This window comes from Ranitomeya imitator, chromosome 2 (assembly GCF_032444005.1).
Source record: "Ranitomeya imitator isolate aRanImi1 chromosome 2, aRanImi1.pri, whole genome shotgun sequence".
In the NCBI taxonomy this organism is placed as follows: Eukaryota; Metazoa; Chordata; class Amphibia; order Anura; family Dendrobatidae; genus Ranitomeya; species Ranitomeya imitator.
The window spans coordinates 174,134,648-174,141,314 of NC_091283.1; the positions used below are offsets into that span (position 1 = coordinate 174,134,648).

Below are 6,667 nucleotides of genomic sequence, written 5' to 3' on the forward strand. Positions count from 1 at the left end.
AAGAAAAAAGAAAAAATAATAATAAAGAGAAAATAATAATAAATAAAAAAAATAAAAAAAATAATAATAAAATAAAAAAAAAATAAAATAAAAAATAATAATATAAAAAAATAAATAAATAAAAAATAATCAAGAAACTGAAAAATAGAAAGGCGTACCGAATGCCCAAAATGGACAAGAAACATGCACACACAGCAATCAACCCCCGGGGGACAACCTCACAGGCATGCAATTTTAATAAACAAACACGCCAAGAAACAGCCACCAACCAAATCCAACCCATACAATTGTATTGTAAACACATCTGCAGCATAAATAATGTCATTATAAGCACCATCTTTATTGAATAAATATACAGCAAAATACATGTATATACTACACACAGACTAGTATGGGAAGGAAACGTAAGGATGACTGAAAAGATAATAACAGCCATGCCAAAACAGAGGAATCAAATGTACCGGTAGAATACACCGAAATCTATCTTATGCATAAAGGACAACCCCAAAAGAGAGTAGGGGCAGGAACTATGCCCAATGGGCTAGGGAAGAGAAAAGAACAGCCAAAAGTAGCTGATCAGCCCCAACCATATGCTCAAACCGGCTAACAAGATGAAAGCCAGCATAAGTGAAGAACTACCTGGATGTCCCATGAGCCAGAGGAATCCCTATATAATGTGTCAAACATGCATCATGTCCTGATGCCCCATGAGCCAAAAATACCTGTACACAGTATGTAGTGCAGCAAATGGAGGCTAAACCCTATCCTGATACCATCTAGTACATATATTTTAATAAGAACACCGAAGGGTGTAAATAAAAACCCAATGAACTACCACTAGAGTAGCCCACTCCATCAGCAGATGTAAAGTGCAGTGCAAATAAATAAAGGCCATCATGTTGCTATACAAATCCAACCGCAGACACAGTAAGGCGCCGATCGTAATATAGATGAATCCTCAAAAAAGTCCAATTAGAACGTAGAGAGTCCACTTTAGATTGGAGGAAAAAGTGATTCCCAATAGGCGGAGTATACACGAGGTCCATCCGGGACGACTCTAGAGAAGGAAGAGGAATCCAGACCCATCCAGTCCAAAGAGGCACCAAACCATGAGATAACCAACCAGACAGATCTCATCCCAGGAAGCCCGTAAAAAGGAGTTCTTCATTGAGACCTGTTGGGGTAACAGAAGACAGATTGAAAATCCAACGGGATTCACGGCGTAACAGGGATGGCTTGAGTGGGCCCCCCTATTAGAGACAAGGACATGCTCCAGGCCAACCACCTTGGTATTGGTAACCCTGCCCGCATGATGAGCAAGAAAGTGGGCCGCCACAGGGGTGAGAACTTTACCCTTGGATGCATCATTGGAAGCCAGATTAATGGTGGAGAAGTGCTTCTGCACTCTCCGTCGCAATTCCTGCGACGTTTGACCCACATATATAAGCTGACACGGGCAAATAAGGGCGTAGATAACGCACGTAGTCCTACAGTTTATGTATGAAAGAAGTCTGTGCCGACTACCATTCTGGGGATGAACAAAAAAGTCTCTTGTGGTCCCCATATGCGGGCAAATGCTGCAACCACCACAGGCAAACGAACCTCGGAGTTTAATGCCCCGATTGATACTCACAGTCCGTCTCCTATAGTGGCTCCTAGATAGTATATCCCTAAAATTAGGGGCCCTTCTAGCTACCAATAGGGGTTGTGCACTGACCACATCAGCAGTTTGAAGGTCCGTCGTCAGAATGTCCCAATGCCTGCGCAAAATCGCCTTAAGGCCACCCCAGTTATTATTATAGCCCGTGATAAACCTAGGTTTATCATCACGTACCTTGTTAGATGCAAGCAATAGGGAATCCTGAGTATGGAGTCTTGCTCGTTGGAAAGCAGTAGAGATACTTCTGTGCGGGTAGTGCCTTTCCTTAAAACGATCCGTGAGCCTTAGTGCTTCCGCTCGAAAGTCCACATCGGACGTGCAATTCCTTCTCACTCTCAGGAATTGCCCAACGGGCACTCCATCCCTGGTGTGCTGTGGATGGAAGCTTCTGTAGTCTAAAAGACTGTTTGTGGCCGTCGGCTTCCGAAACAGCTTGGTGGAGATGGAGCCATCTTCTTCAATCCTAATCTGTAGGTCAAGATACGTGGCTATGGAGGATGACATAGAGTAAGTCAATAGAATGTTATGTGTATTCATATTCAAGGACTCAATATAACTCCTACATTCCTCCATGGTGCCTACCCAGATGAAGAAAACGTCATCGATATATCGTGACAAATGGGCAATCCTACTCCTGAAAGTCGATGACGGGTAGATGACCGTGGCCTCCCACCATCCCAAGAATAGGTTTGCCAGGGCTGGCGCACATCTGGCACCCATGGCCACACCTGACGTTTGAAGGTAGTATGTCCTGTCGAACAGAAAGTAATTATGCCTCAGGATGAAGTCTAGAAGGTCCACCACCAGAGAGTCATGCATGCGGTCCGAGTGTACCACCAAATCCAGAAAATATAGAACCGCCGTTATACCATCCTCGTGACTAATGTTGGAGTAAAGTGACTCGACATCACATGTCACCAAAATAGCCCCTGGCGGAAGCTTCAAAGAGCGACAGATATTAATAAAGTGTGCCGAGTCCTTCACAAAGGATGGTAAGTTCTTAACTAGTGGTTGCAGGAAGTGGTCCACATAGATACAGGCCTTCTCACACAGGCTGCCGATGCTGGCCACAATCGGCCGGCCCGGTGGCCTGCGGATGTCCTTATGGACCTTGGGCAACATATAAAATGTAGCCATAATGGGGCATTCAACCCACAAGAACTGGAATTCTTGGTGATTGATGATACCAAGGTCTCTGGCACGCTCCAGAAGGGCTCTAAGGCGAGCACCAAACACAGCCGAGGGATCTGATGGAAGCTTTTTGTAAAACCTCTGATTCCCTAGTTGCCGGTTGGCTTCCTCCAAGTAGAGGGTATGTGGCCAAAGGACCACGTTGCCCCCCTTGTCCGCTTCTTTAATCAAGAACAAATCATTGTTCTTGAGGTCAGACAAAGCCCGTTTTTCCTCCCTACTCAAATTGGAAGGAAGCAATGGTCTTAAGGGCATGGACATGATGTCTTTTTTAGTTAATTCGAAGAAAACCCTGACAGATGGTACTAGAGAAAAAGGGGGTGCCACGATGGACCTGTTGCGGTATGGAAACCGATTCCTACCTCCACCCGACTCGTTCTCCTGGAGTAGTCGTAAAAGATCCTGCATAACCTGCTGGTCCGTCTGGTCGAGATCCCTCATAGTCTGGGGCCTGTTGTGTAAGACTCGAAGAACCAGGTGCCTGCAAAACAGATACAAGTCCTTAACTAAAGTGAACTTATCCGCGGTTTGTGAAGGGGAGAAAGTCAAACCCCTCTGAAGAACTCTCAGTTCTGTAGCGGAAAGAACATGATCAGAAAGGTTAATGACCTGCAACAAATTATCCGATGCCACCATTGGTCCCAAGACAGCCCCGGAAGAGGGACCCATTAGTATCTGCGACGGTTCCTGTGTGGTTTCTGGACCTGTGGTCGTCGTCCCCCAAATCTCGTTATTCGTGGTGACATTGGGACGGCGCTTACGGCCCCTTCTGATCCGACGTCTACCTCGCTTTCCGCCGAAGATAAAAAAAAAATCACTCTCTGAGGTGAAGTCTGCACCTCTAGTAGACTCCTGTGCTTGGATCCTGGTCCTCTGAACTGGAGGCGCCCGTCTCTGGTTGCCCTGGTGCCGCCATTGGAATGCCCTGGCCGACTCAAAATCGGAGCGGTCCCTGGAAAACTTAGATTTCTTTTTGTTGACAATATCCCTTTCATATTTATCTAAATTTTCCTTGAGCCTAGCCCTGAAAGGTTGGACTTGTTTAGCATCATCAAATTTAAGGAGTTGACCCTCCAGATCCTTAACCCTGATCTTAGTATTAAATAACTCCCTGTCATGTTCCAGCAGCATGTTCATGATGATGCTAGAGCATTTCAATAGGCCCTGTTCCCATGTGGTCCGAAATGCAGATGAAGGTTCCCACGCTGGATAAATGGGAACCCTAAGGCCCCGAGGGACAATATTCAACCTAAGGTATTCTTCTAGACTACGGATGTTCCACCATAGTCTAATCCCCAACCTATGGGCTGATGTTAAATCTGTGGACAGTTTAGAGAAATCAGAATCCGGTACCGGAGCATCCCCAGGCATAAAGATGTTGGCCGATTGAGCCTGCCAGGCTTCCTCACGGGAGTCCCAATCCATATCCAGCAGGTAGAAAATCCAAAATGTAGACTGTAAAAAGAAGAGATATATGGAAAAACGTAAAAACAAAAAAACAAAAAAAAAAAACAGAAAAAATAATGCAGCAATACCCACCCAGCAAGTGGTGTCACAAAGAACAGCCGTAAAGTAAAGAAGCAATAATAACAGAACACCCACTCAGTAGTCAGTGTTCCAGAGCAATACTATCAATTAGTCCCAAATAGGACGTGTGCAGCCCAGTATGAAAAATCCAACCAAAACAGTGGGAAAAGACACTTTTTGGAATAAGCAATGAAATAGGTTTATATGTTGGTAGTGCGCCCTAATATAAAAAAATATATCCATAAATACGGGGTGCAAGCGAGTGACAAAACGACCAAATATAACCAGCAGAAAGAAAAGTATCACTCCAGTTATGCACACCACGTATAAAAAAATGAAAACATAATGTAGGAAAAAACACAAGATTTTATTGACACACAACATAATAAAACATACTTAAAAACAGAAAGGCAAGGCCCTGTCCATAACACTCAGTAAATACAGAGTACAATAATATATATATAACCCATAATAAGCATACTGATAACCAATGCTATAAGCCTGCCTGTACCCTAGGACTAACATAGTAACATAGTAACATAGTTAGTAAGGCCGAAAAAAGACATTTGTCCATCCAGTTCAGCCTATATTCCATCATAATAAATCCCCAGATCTACGTCCTTCTACAGAACCTAATAATTGTATGATACAATATTGTTCTGCTCCAGGAAGACATCCAGGCCTCTCTTGAACCCCTCGACTGAGTTCGCCATCACCACCTCCTCAGGCAAGACTAGATGCAGACCATACGTGGCCAGCTCACAGGACAAACTAACCAACCCAGGCGGATGTATACAAAATCCTAAGTGGCCAGTAAACAACCAAATAGTGCATTTAGCCCGAACGGCTCATGGGACAAAAATATCTACCCTAAGCCAGTAAGGCAACAGGATCCCAAAATAATAGTGGGAGAAAAAAAAAAAAAAAAGAGCACTGGAACCGCCAGGAAAAACCTCAGAGCACTAGAAGAAGGGGTTACCCAAATGGTGACCAGAGCGGAGTCCGTGGGTAGCCAGGCAAGCAAGCAGGACAGGGACCAGAGCAGCCCCACGCGTATCGCCCTTCAAGAGAGGGCTTCGTCAGGGGAAGTACCAACATGTGTCCCAAACCCTGTATAAATACCATCCCAATAAATAGAACAAACGGCCCACCTGTGACTGAGCAAAGAAGCTGCAAATGTGCAGAAAGTCCTGAAATGAAAGTGCCAGCCAAAATGCAGCCGGAGCTAGCTGAGATAAGGAGCCAGTCCCACGTCCAGCCGGGCGGGGAAGAGAAGGCGGCCGCTGTCAGAGTGAGTGATGAAAGCCACACCCACACAGCAAGCTGAAGGAGAGCCAAAAACACAGGCGCAAAAGCACCAAAAGCCCAGCTGTGAAGCAACAGCTGGAACAAAGAATCCTGGCAACAGGAAAGCCCATAGTTATAAAAATATATGTATATGCACAGACACGGGATAGAGGTATTAAGAAAATATATGTTATAATAAGGATGGTAGAGATCCTAAACAGGAACCGGGGAGCCTACAAAAGTGTGCCCAGCCAAGGGGTGATCAGTCCCAAGGCAAAATATCCATATATGCATGTATAAATATGCATACAAATGCATACACATACATATACATACAGAAGAAGGAGCTAGATGGAGGTGCAATTGTGTACCAGAGGCCCTAGTTATAGATGTAAACAGCGGAACGCTAACCTAAGAAAAAATAAATAATAATAAAAATAAATAACAAACCCAAGAGAAACTAAGAAAAAAGAAAAAATAATAATAAAGAGAAAATAATAATAAATAAATAAAAAATAACAAAAAAAAAAATAAAAAAATAATAAAATAAAAAAAAAATAAAATAAAAAATAATAATATAAAAAAATAAATAAATAAAAAATAATCAAGAAACTGAAAAATAGAAAGGCGTACCGAATGCCCAAAATGGACAAGAAACATGCACACACAGCAATCAACCCCCGGGGGACAACCTCACAGGCATGCAATTTTAATAAACAAACACGCCAAGAAACAGCCACCAACCAAATCCAACCCATACAATTGTATTGTAAACACATCTGCAGCATAAATAATGTCATTATAAGCACCATCTTTATTGAATAAATATACAGCAAAATACATGTATATACTACACACAGACTAGTATGGGAAGGAAACGTAAGGACTAGGGTTGAGCGAAACGGGTCGAACATTTTCAAAAGTCGCCGACTTTTGGCTAAGTCGGGGTTTCATGAAACCCGATCCGACCCCTGTGCGGGGTCGGCCATGCGGTACGCGACT

General features: G+C 43.6%; 1 long non-coding RNA gene across 1 annotated transcript; it reads right to left on the reverse strand.

Annotated features, from left to right (window-relative positions):
* Positions 1-617: 617 nt before the first annotated feature.
* Positions 618-2,273, reverse strand: LOC138662412 (uncharacterized). Its single transcript, XR_011318026.1, has 3 exons — positions 2,243-2,273; positions 1,835-2,148; positions 618-1,174 (listed from the first exon to the last, which is right to left on the reverse strand). It is a non-coding gene; the product is annotated as an uncharacterized lncRNA (long non-coding RNA).
* Positions 2,274-6,667: the final 4,394 nt, after the last annotated feature.